Here is a 12091-nt window from a genome sequence, read left to right on the forward strand (position 1 = left end):
GAGTTTGGTGATGAGCTTGGTGGGGATGACCGTGTTGAAGGCAGAGCTCTCCATTGGCTTCAGTAAGATTTAAAATTGTCCCCAGTGTGTGTAGGATAGTGTTAGTGTGCGGGGATCGCTAATCGGCACGGTCTCGATGGGCCGAAGGGCCTGTTTCCACACTGTATCCCTAAAGTAAACTAACACGTGTGCCGAGGTGCAGTGAAAAGCTTTCGTTGACTACCCTGTCAGCAGAAAGACAATACATGATTACAATCGAATCATTCACAGTGTACAGATACATGACAAGTGAATAACGTTTAGTACAAGGTCGAGCCTGTAAAGTCCGATCAAGGATAGTCCGAGGCTCATCAATTAGGTAGATGGTAGTTCAGCACTGTTCAGCTTTCTGGTTGTTGGTAGAATGGAGGTTCGCAGACTAATTGACTTCGGTGAGATTGTAAATTGTCCCCAGTGTGTGTAGGATAGTGCTAGTGTACGGGGATCGCTGGTCGGCGCGGAGTTGGCCTAAGGGCCTGTTTCCATGCTGTATCTCTAAACTAAACTAAGCTAAATTACAAGCCACCTGGGATAAATAACAGGCTCGCATTTGGATTCAGGAACATGTTGGTGGATTAAAAAATCAGTGTCAGAGCAAATTGGCATTCACTTAACATACAACAAGCCAGCTGTGATTGACAAAGGTTCAGAGCAGTAACCATTGACACAGATAGGGTAGACAGTCAGAACCTCTCTCTCCCAGGGTGGGAATGTAAAAGAGGCGCTGTCTGTGTGGTGCTTGCACGCTCTCCCCTGTGACATCCCACCTGGCTTGCTATTGAGCATTAAACTGCACACAATGATAGAATTAAACGGTACGTGACTAAACAATCGAAGAGTGCACAATGAGCCACTGCCTCACAGTGCCAAAGACCCGGGTTCAATCCTGACCTCGAGTGCTGTCTGTGTGGAGTCTGCACGTTATCCCTGTGACCACGTGGGTCTCCTCCGGGTGCTCTGGTTTCCTCCCACATCCCAAACACGTGCGGGTTTGTGGGTTAATTGCCCCCCTAGTGTGTAGGGAGTGGATGCGAGAGTGAGAATACAGGTGGTGAATCTGTGGAATTCACTGCCACAGACGGCTGTGGAGGCCCTCTGTCAATGGATATTTTTAAGGCGGACTCGGTGTGCTGAATCTCTAACGTCTAAAGGCAATGATGCCTCAGTCATTGACACATTCCAACCCATGATAAGATTTTAGATTAGAGATACAGCGCGGAAACAGGCCCTTCGGCCCACCGGGTCCGCGCCGACCAGCGATCCCCGCACATTAACACTATCCTACTACCCACTAGGGACAATTTTTTACATTTACCTAGCCAATTAACCTACAAACCCGCACGTCTTATCGAAACATATAAGATTATTAAGGGGTTGGACACGTTAGAGGCAGGAAACATGTTCCCAATGTTGGGGGAATCCAGAACCTGGGGCCACAGTTTAAGAATAAGGGGTAGGCCATTTAGAACGGGGATGAGGAAAAACTTTTTCAGTCAGAGTTGTAAATCTGTGGAATTCTTTGCCTCAGAAGGCAGTGAAGGCCAATTCTCTGAATGCATTCGAGAGAGAGCTAGATAGAGTTCTTAAGGATAGCGGAGTCAGGGGGTATGGGGAGAAGGCAGGAATGGGGTACTGATTGAGAATGATCAGCCATGATCACATTGAATGGTGGTGCTGGCTCGAAGGGCCAAATGGCCTCCTCCTGCACCTATTGTCTATTGTCTTTGGAGTGTGGGAAGGAAACCAAAGATCTCGGAGAAAACCCACGCTGGTCACGGGGAGAACGTACAAACTCTGTACAGACAGCGCCCGTAGTTGGGATCGAACCCGGGTCGATGGCGCTGCGTTCACTGTAAGGAAGCAACTCTACAACTGTGCCACCGTGACCGCCCCAATGATCTAGTGGGAGATTACGGACACACACACACACACCACCAATTGTGCTTGGGTACAGCAATATGCAGCAGAAGTGACAAGAGGCCGCACAAGCAGCAAACCCATGGCGCGTTGTGCTAATAACCTACATAATGGAGTTAATTAAAGAGTGTAATTGAACTGAATTAACTTAGTTCATTCCTGTAACTCTAGTTACACAAGACCAATGCAAAGATTCCACCATCCTATAACTCCCATAACTCCCAGGACTTTGCTGGCTTTATCTTGCACTCAATGTCATTCACTTATCATGTACACTGTACACTGCAAATGGCTCGATTGTAATCATGTATCGTCTTTCCGCTGACTGGATAACAGGCAACAAATGCTTTTCACTGCCACAGAAGGCAGTGGAGGCCAATTCACTGGATGTTTTCAAGAGAGAGTTAGATATAGCTCTTGGGCTCTAACGGAATCAAGGGAAATGGGGAGAAAGCAGGAACGGGGTACTGATTTTGGATGATCATATTGAATGGCGGTGCTGGCTCGAAGGGCCGAACGGCCTACTCCTGCACCTATTTTCTATGTTTCTATGTTTCTATTTTTCTGTGGTACACTTGACAATAAACTAAACTGTAAACTGTAAACGGCAGTTTATTGTTGTCACATGTGCCAAGGTACATGAGTTATTAGAGTCAGTTATTAAAAGCTAGAGTCAGTTAGATTCAGTTATTAAAAGCTAGAGTCAGTTATTAAAGATGGGATAGCAGCACATTTGGAAAGTGGTGAAATCATTGGACAAAGTCAGCATGGATTTATGAAAGGTAAATCATGTCTGACGAATCTTATAAAAAATTTCGAGGATGTAACTAGTAGAGTGGATAAGGGAGAACCAGTGGATGTGTTATATCTGGACTTCCAGAAGGCTTTCGACAAGGTCCCACATAAGAGATTAGTATTCCAGCTTAAAGCACACGGTATTGTGGGTTCAATATTGATGTGGATAGAGAACTGGCTGGCAGACAGGAAGCAAAGAGTAGGAATAAACGGGTCCTTTTCAGAATGACAGGCAGTGACTAGTGGGGTACCGCAAGGCTCAGTGCTCGGACCCCAGCTATTTACAATATATATTAATGATTTGGACGAGGGAATTGAATGCAACATCTCCAAGTTTGCGGATGACACGAAGCTGGGGGGCAGTGTTAGCTGCGAGGAGGATGCTAGGAGGCTGCAAGGTGACTTGGATAGGTTAGGTGAGTGGGCAAAGGCGTGGCAGTTGCAGTATAATGTGGATAAATGTGAGGTTATCCACTTTGGTGGCAAGAACAGGAAAGCAGACTATTATCTGAATGGTGGCCGATTTTTTTCACACAGAGAGTGAGTGGTGAGTCTGTGGAATTCTCTGCCACAGAAGGTAGTTGAGGCCAGTTCATTGGCTATATTTAAGAGGGAGTTAGATGTGGCCCTTGAGGCTAAAGGGATCAGGGGGTATGGAGAGAAGGCAGGTACGAGATACTGAGTTGGATGATCAGCCATGATCATATTGAATGGCGGTGCAGGCTCGAAGGGCCGAATGGCCTACTCCTGCACCTATTTTCTATGTTTCTATGTTTCTACAGGGAAAAGCTTTTGTTTGAGTGCTATGCAGTTTTGGAAAAGACTATATATTAAAGCCGCCCACAGTGCACAGTTAAAGGATAAAGGGTGCAGCGTTTAGTGCAAAGATACAACATTGAGGTCCGATGAAGTCCAAAGTGGGTCAACATGGGGACATGGCAAATATTTCTTAATTAGGGGGATTATTTCTTGATTAGTACGGGTGTCATCAGAGGTTATGGGGAGAAGGCAGGAGAATGGGGTTAGGAGGGAAAGATTGGTCAGCTATGATTGAATGGCGGAGTGGACTTGATGGGCCGAATGGACTTAATTCTGCCCCTGTCACTAATGAACTTAAGACACAGATTTGCTGCCACTTGAAATCTAAAATCAAAGCACATTGACATCTTGTCATTGTGGAATTGATTTACAAGCTTGCAGAATCAAGAAAATAAATGGATCCAAAGCAGAGATAGATAGATTCTTGATTAGAGCGGGTGTCAGGGGTTATGGGGGAGAAGGCAGGAGAATGGGGTTTAAGAGGGAGAGATAGATCAGCCGCGATTGGACGGCGGAGTAGACTTGATGGGCCGAATGGCCTAATTCTGCTCCTATCACTTATGAACTTACGACACAGATTTCCTGAAAGAAATACACTGAACATCTAAAATCAAAGAGGTGATTTACAAACTTGTTCATCAAGAAAACACATGGATCCATCTTGCATGCGAAGCCGCTGTCATGATCTTATCTCCTGAAGAGCCTAAAAACCAGCGGAGTGTGGTTAGCGATGTGATGTAGGTGTACAGCAGGCAACTTAGTTTTGTTTAGTTTAGAGATACAGCGCGGAAACAGGCCCTTCGGCCCACCGGGTCCGCGCCGACCAGCGATCCCTACCTAAGGACGGCACGGTGGCGCAGCGGTAGAGTTGCTGCCTTGCAGCGAATGCAGCGCCGGAGACTCGGGTTCGATCCTGACTAAGGGCGCCGTCTGTACGGAGTTTGTACGTTCTCCCCGTGACCTGCGTGGGTTTTCTCCGAGATCTTCGGTTTCCTCCCACACTCCAAAGACGTGCAGGTGTGTAGGTTAATTGACTGGGTAAATGTAAAAACTGTGCAGTATAACTCCTGATAATAGTTGCCTGACACCAGCCAGGAAGAAACTGTCCCTGAATCTGGAGGTGTGCGTTTTCACACTTCTGTACCTCTTGCCCGATGGGAGAGGGGAGAAGAGGGAGTGGCCGGGGGTTAGACTGGTCCTTGATAATGCTGCTGGCCTTGCCGAGGCAGCGTGAGGTGTAGATGGGGCAGATGGAAGGGAGGTTGGTTCGTGCGACGGTCTGGGCTGCGTCCGCAATTCTCCGCAATTTCTTGCGGTCTTGGACGGAGCTGTTCCCCAAACCGCGCTGCGATGCGTCGCGATAAAGTGCTTTCTGCGGTGCCTCTGTGGAAGGGCGTCTCCAGCTTTATACCCCTAGCCCAAAGTATTGTCAGGTCTACAGATATCGACAGGTTTTAGAATAACCTCCACAGTACGTTTAAGTAATGGCGGCAGAGCAGAATAACCGGCACGGTGGCGCGGCGATAGTGTCGTTACCTCACAGCGCCAGAGACCCGGGTTCGATCCTGACAACGGGTGCTGTCTGTACAGAGTTTGTACGTTCTCCCCGTGACCTGCGTGGGTTTTTTCTGTGATCTTCCAGAGTGTGCCAGGTTCCCCCTTGTCCTCCTCCCACCCCTCCTAGTTCTTCCCCCCTCCCTCCCCTTCCCCCCCCCCACCCCCCCCCCCCCTAGTTCTTCCCCCCTCCCTCCCCTCCCCACCCCCCCTGTTCTTCTTTATCCTTATCTGTACATTGTGCATGGCTTGACTGTAATCATATATAGTCTTTTCACTGACTGGGTAGCACTGAAAAATAACTTTTCATTGTACCTCAGTATAACCTCCCAGGCTCCAAAGACGTGCAGGTTAATTGGCTTGGTGTAAATGGAAAATTATCCCCAGTGTGTGTTCAGGGCAGCGTTGGTGTGCGGGGATCGCTGGTCGGCGCGGACTCGGTGGGCCGAAGGGCGCTGTTTCCGCGCTGTCTCTCGAAACCAAACTAAACTAAACCCTTAAGTGTATAATCACAAGCTCTATAGCCCCCCCCTGTTATAATAAGCTTATCTGTGAGCCGTAACAAAATTAGTAGCCGATTTGAGCTGAGGGATTTGAAATGAAATTCTTAGTGGTTGTCTGCCTCGGGCTTGGGGATTGGAAAGACATTTCATTTGTGACTGTGGAGTTTAGACCCTAAATGAAATTCATCACAGCTGGCCCCGAGGAAAGCCGTTAAATCCATCGGACTCAACTAATCCGTAGAATCCGACAATTTGCCAGAGCGTTAAAGGCTTCCTTAAATTGTATAAGGATGTGCCTGCTTCAGTCGCCCCGTCCACAAGGCATAACCACGTAACGATCGACGAGCTACAAACCAGGAGATGTGGAAATCTGGAGACAAAGCGCCTTTGAATAGTCATGTTAGACGCTTGAGTTTAGAAGGATGAGGGGGGACCTCATTGAAGCTTACCGAATAGTGAAAGGCCTGGATAGAGTGGATGTGGAGAGGATGTTTCCACTGGTGGGAGAGTCTAGGACCAGAGGGTCACAGCCTCAGAATTAAAGAACCTTCTTTAGGAAGGAGATGAGGAGGAATTTCTTTAGTCAGAGGGCGGTGAATCTGTGGAATTCTTTGGCACAAAAGGCTGTGGAGGCAAAGATAGGTAGATTGTTGATTAGTGCGGGTGTCAGGTGATATGGGGAGAAGGTGTTAAGAGGGAGAGATAGATCAGCCATGACTGAATGGCGGAGTAGACTACATGGGCCGAATGGCCTAATTCTGCTCCTATCACTAATGACCTTGTGACCTGATAGGAGGCCATTCAGCCCATTACATCTGTGCCTCTCTATCAGAGTTTGGAGATACAGCGTGGAAACAGGACCTTCGGCCCACTGATTCCGCACCGATCAGCGATCCCTGCCCCATTAACACTATCCTACACCCACTAGGGACATGTTCTACATTTATACCAGGCCAATTAACCCACAAACCACAGCAACTCACCAGTTGCGCACAGAGGCCCCTTCTCTATGAAGGAATCTTTCAAAAATATATTTTAGCTTTAGTTTAGGTTATTATTGGCATGTACTGAATACCGAGGTACAATGAAAAGCTAGTTTTCTGAGTGATATCCAGTCAGCGAAAAGACTATACATGATTACAGTCAAGCCATCCACAATGTACAGATACAGGATAAAGAAGAACAAGGGGGGGGGAGGGGAAGGGATGGAGAAGGGAAGAACAAGTGGGGGGGGAGAACCAAGGTGGGCATGGCACGGGGGTGGGGTGCTTTGTAACTTTGTTAGCGCCCTTTATGTGCTGACCCTTTGCATACCATGGGTATGCAAGCAAAGAATCCCACTGTCACTTGGCACGATAAAGTATTCAATTCAATTGAATTCACTGAGCGGACTGCCATGGGGAATGTCACAAATTTAGAATCTGATAATATGCCGTATGTTGAAAGACTGGAGCGACTAGGCTTGTATACATTGGAATTTAGAAGGATGAGAGGGGATCTTATTGAAACGTATAAGATTATTAAGGGGTTGGACACGTCAGAGGCAGGAAACATGTTCCCAATGTTGGGGGAGTCCAGAACCAGGGGCCACAGTTTAAGAATAAGGGGTAGGCCATTTAGAACGGAGATGAGGAAAAACCTTTTCAGTCAGAGAGCTGTGAATCTGTGGAATTCACTGCCGCAGAAGGCAGTGGAGGCCAATTCTCTGAATGCATTCAAGAGAGAGCTGGATAGAGCTCTTAAGGATAGCGGAGTCAGGGGGTATGGGGAGAAGGCAGGAACGGGGTACTGATTGAGAATGATCAGCCATGATCACATTGAATGGCGGTGCTGGCTCGAAGGGCCGAATGGCCTCCTCCTGCACCTATTGTCTATTGTCTATAATCTAAATAAATCTCCAATCTCCTCCATTTAATCTCAGAAGTCATGTGGTCAAGTTAACACAACCTGATTAGATTAGTTGAGAGATACGGGGCGGAAACAGACCCTTGGCCCCACCGCGTCCACGCCGACCAGCGATCCCCGCACACTAACCCCATCCTACACACACCAGGGACAATCTACAACTTTAGCCTACAAACCCTTACGTCTTTGGAGTGTGGGAGGTAACCGGAGATCCCGGAGAAAACCTACGCGCAGTCACAGAGGGAACGCGTAAACTCCGTACAGACTGCGCCCGTGGTCAGGTTTGAACCCGGGTCTCTGGTGCTGTAAGGCAGCAACTCTAACGTGACCTTACACCTTCTAGCAGGTCACCCTTCACCCCTCCAGAGCTCCAGGCTATCCCTTAATTGGCAAGTATATATTTTATGTTGTTAGCATTAAATAGCTCAAACATATATATCAGCAAGACATTCAACTCTACAGCTGGGAACATTGATTGTAATTATTTATGCACAGAGGGTGGTGGGTGGTTGGAATGCACTGCTGGGGGTGGTGGTGAAGGCAGATATAATAGTGGCGTTTAAGAGACTTTTACATAGGCACATGGATATCCGCTTTGGCGGCAAGAACAAGGAGGCAGATTATTATCTCAATGGTGTCAGATTAGGTAAATAGACAATAGACAAAAGACAACAGGTGTAGGAGTAGGCCATTCGGCCCCTTGAGCCAGCACCACCATTCAATGTGATCATGGCTGATCATTCTCAATCAGTTCCCCATTCCTGCCTTCTCCCCATACCCCCTGACTCCGCTATCCTTAAGAGCTCTATCTAGCTCTCTCTTGAATGCATTCAGAGAATTGGCCTCCACTGCCTTCTGAGGGAATGGGAAGTGCAACGAGACCTGGGTGTCCTTGTACACCAGTCACTGAAAGTAAGCATGCAGGTACAGCAGGCAGTGAAGAAAGCTAATGGCTTGTGGGCCTTCATAACGAGAGGATTTGAGTATAGGAGTAAAGAGGTCCTTCTGCAGTTGTACAGGGCCGTGGTGAGACCGCACCTGGAGTATTGTGTGCAGTTTTGGTCTCCTACTTTGAGGAAGGAAATCCTTGCTATTGAGGCAGTGCAACTTAGGCTCATGAGGTTAATCCCCGGGATGGCAGGACTGTCATATGAGGAAAGATTGAAAAGACTGGGCTTGTATTCACTGGAATTTAGAAGGATGAGAGGGGATCTTATAATAATAATAATAATAAACATTTATTTTATATAGCGCTTTTCCAAGTGCTCAAAGACGCTTTACAAAACAGTCATGACATAAAAACAAACAGACGAACTGTCCTGACGGAGAAGCGGCGAACAAATAGCGCCAGCGTCCTCTCTCGTCAGGGTCCGGCAGTAGACAATAAAGAACACAAGACACACAATTACAATTTTAACACAAACAGCCATCACAGTGATTGCTCCAGGCACACCCTCACTGTGATGGAAGGCAAAGAAAAGTCTTATCTCCTCCTCATTCTTCTCCCGTGGTGCCACGAGGCGATCGAGGCTCGCGACTTTTGAAGCCCCCACCGGCCGATGGAAAGTCCCAGGGCCGAGCCGAGCCGAGCAGGCCGATGAAGGTCCTGAGCCCCCACCGGGCGATGGAAAGTGCCGCGGCCAGGCCACGCAGGGGCGATGAAGGGCCTGCGAGCGGGTCGATCAAACCTTGCGCTCCGGGGCGGCCGAAGCTGCTACGGCTGGAGCTCCCGAAAGCCGGTCGCCAGCCAGGGACCTGCGAGCTCCCGATGTTGCGGTCTGCAGGGCCCACGGCCGAAGCCTCCGAGATGGTAAGTCCAGGCCCTGCGACCGGAGGCTTCAAGGTCGATCCCAGCTGGAGGCCGCCGACTCCACTGTGTTAGGCCGTAGCACGAACGGAGACACAACACGGTAAAGGTCGCATCTCCGTTGAGGAGGAAATTAGATAAAAAGGTTTCCCCCACCACCCCCCACATAAACAGAGTTAAAAATAAATCAAAACGTACATTTAAAACGATGACAATAGACAAAAAAAACAACAACAACAAAAAAAGACAGACAGACTGCCGGTGAGCCGCAGCTGCAGAACACAGCCACGCCCCTCTATGTGAAACAGATAAAATTATAAAAGGACTGGACAAGTTAGATGCAGGAAGAATGTTCCCAATGTTGGGGGAGTCCAGAACCAGGGCCACAGTCTTAGAATAAAGGGGAGACCATTTAAGACTGAGGTGAGAAGAAACTTTTTCACCCAGAGAGTTGTGGAATTTGTGAAATTCTCAGCCACAGAGTGCAGTGGAGGCCAATTCACTGGATGAATTTAAAAGACAGTTAGATAGAGCTCTAGGGGCTAGCGGAATCAAGGGGTATGGGGAGAAGGCAGGCACGGGTTACTGCTTGTGGATGATCAGCCATGAGTTGCTGCCTTACAGCGAATGCAGCGCCGGAGATTCAGGTTCGGCCCTGACTACGGGCGCTGTCCGTACGGAGTTTGTACGTTCTCCCCGTGACTTGCGTGGGTTTTCTCCGAGATCTTCGGTTTCCTCCCACACCCCAAAGACGTACAGGTATGTAGGTTAGTAGGCTGGGCAAATGTAAAAATTGTCTCTAGTGTGTGTAGGATAGTGTTAATGTGCGGGGATCGCTGGGCGGCGCGGACCCGGTGGGCCGAAGGGCCTGTTCCGCGCTGTGTCTCTAAATCTAAAAAATCTAAAAATCACAATGAATGGCGGTGGCTCGAAGGGTCGAATGGCCTCCTTCTGCACCTATTTTCTATGTTTCTATTTTTCTATGGCATTTAAGAGGCTTTTACACGGGCACATGGGTATGTAGAGAATGGAGAGAAATGGATTATTTTCAGGCAGTTAAGGGATGGTTTAGGCATCATGTTCGGCACAGACATTGGGAGTGTCCCAGTGTTGTTCTATGCTCTATTTTTATGTTCTTGTAATTATTTCCTCCACCACAGGGTGGTGCCAGAGGCTCCCCTTCACAAGGCAGCTTTCAACCTTCATCAGTCTGAAGAAGGGTCTCGACCCGAAGCGTCTCCCATTCCTTCTCTCCAGTGATGCTGCCTGTCCCGCTGAGTTACTCCAGCTTTTTTTGTGTCGACCTTCGTCCATCTCTGCTTGTTCCCTTTATCCACGGTTCTTTCTGTATACAATAGACAATAGACAATAGGAGCAGGAGGAGACCATTCGGCCCTTCGAGCCAGCACCGCCATTCGATGTGATCATGGCTGATCATTCTCAATCAGTACCCCCGTTCCTGCCTTCTCCCCTACAGTTTAGATCTGATCTTAGCTGCATTAGGCAGACAACCCCAGGATAACACCCCTATGTTTTGTGTTGGTTTGTGATTGTGTGTGTTATTGCTTAATTTTATTGCTCTTATTGTTGGACTGTGGGTAACGGAATTTCGTCCAAAAGACATCCTTTTTTTGGATGTCAATAAAGGTTATTCTGATTCTGATAACACATGCCTAGGAAGGAACTGCAGATGCTGGCTTAAACCGAAGAAAGACACAAAATGCTGGAGTAACTCAGCCGGGACAGGCAGCATCTCTGGACTGAAGGAATGGGCGACGTTTCGGATCGAGCCGAAATGTCGCCCATTCCTTCTCTCCAGAGATGCTGCCTGTCCCACTGAGTTACACCAGCTTTTTGTGTCTATTTGTAGATAATACAAACAGTCAATTCCTGCAACATTCTCACAGAAATTAATATTCAGATTTGTGCTGCAAGCAAACCTAGGGGGAAAATCCTAAAAGAGGCATTGAAACATTTTTTTTTGTAGATAAAATATTACACGGGAAATTCTGGGTGTCAAAGTGGTAATGAAGATGTCCCGACTTGGAATAGAGTCATAGAGCCACAGAGTGATACAGTGCGGAAACAGGTCCTTCGGCCCAACTTGCCCACACCGGCCAACAATTGTCCCAGCTACAATGGTCCCACCTGCCTGCGCCTGGTCCATATGCCTCCAAAGCTGTCCTATCCATGTACCTGTCCAACTGTTTCTGAAAAGTTGGGGGTGGGGCTGGGGGGGGTGGGAGGGGGTTGGGGATGGGGTGGGGGTGGGGTGGGTGGAGGTTGGGTGGAGGTTGCGGTGGGTTGGTGTGGGGTGGGTGGAGGTTGGGGTGGGGGTGGGGGTGGGGGGTGGGGTGAGGGTGTGTGGGATTGGGGATGGGGTGAGGGTGGGGTGGGTGGAGGTTGGTGTGGGGGTGGGGGGTGGGGTGAGGGTGGGGTTGGTGGGGGTTGGGGTGGGGTGGGGATGGGGTTGGGGTTGTGTGGGGTGGGGGTGGGGTGGGTGGAGGTTGGGGTGGGGGTGGGGTGAGGGTGTGTGTGAGGGGGGTGGGGTGAGAGTGTGTGTGTGGGTGGAGGTTGGGGTGGTGGGGATGGGGTTGGGGTGGGGTGGGGTGGAGGTTGGGGTGGGGGGTGTGGTGGGGATGGGGTTGGGGATGTGTGGGGGTGGGGTGGGTGGAGGTTGGGGTGGGGGGTGGGTGGGGTGGGGGTGGAGTGGGGTGGGGGTGGAGTGGGGTGGGTGGAGGTTGGGGTGGGT

This window comes from Rhinoraja longicauda, chromosome 11, assembly GCF_053455715.1.
Source record: "Rhinoraja longicauda isolate Sanriku21f chromosome 11, sRhiLon1.1, whole genome shotgun sequence".
Taxonomy (NCBI): domain Eukaryota; kingdom Metazoa; phylum Chordata; class Chondrichthyes; order Rajiformes; family Arhynchobatidae; genus Rhinoraja; species Rhinoraja longicauda.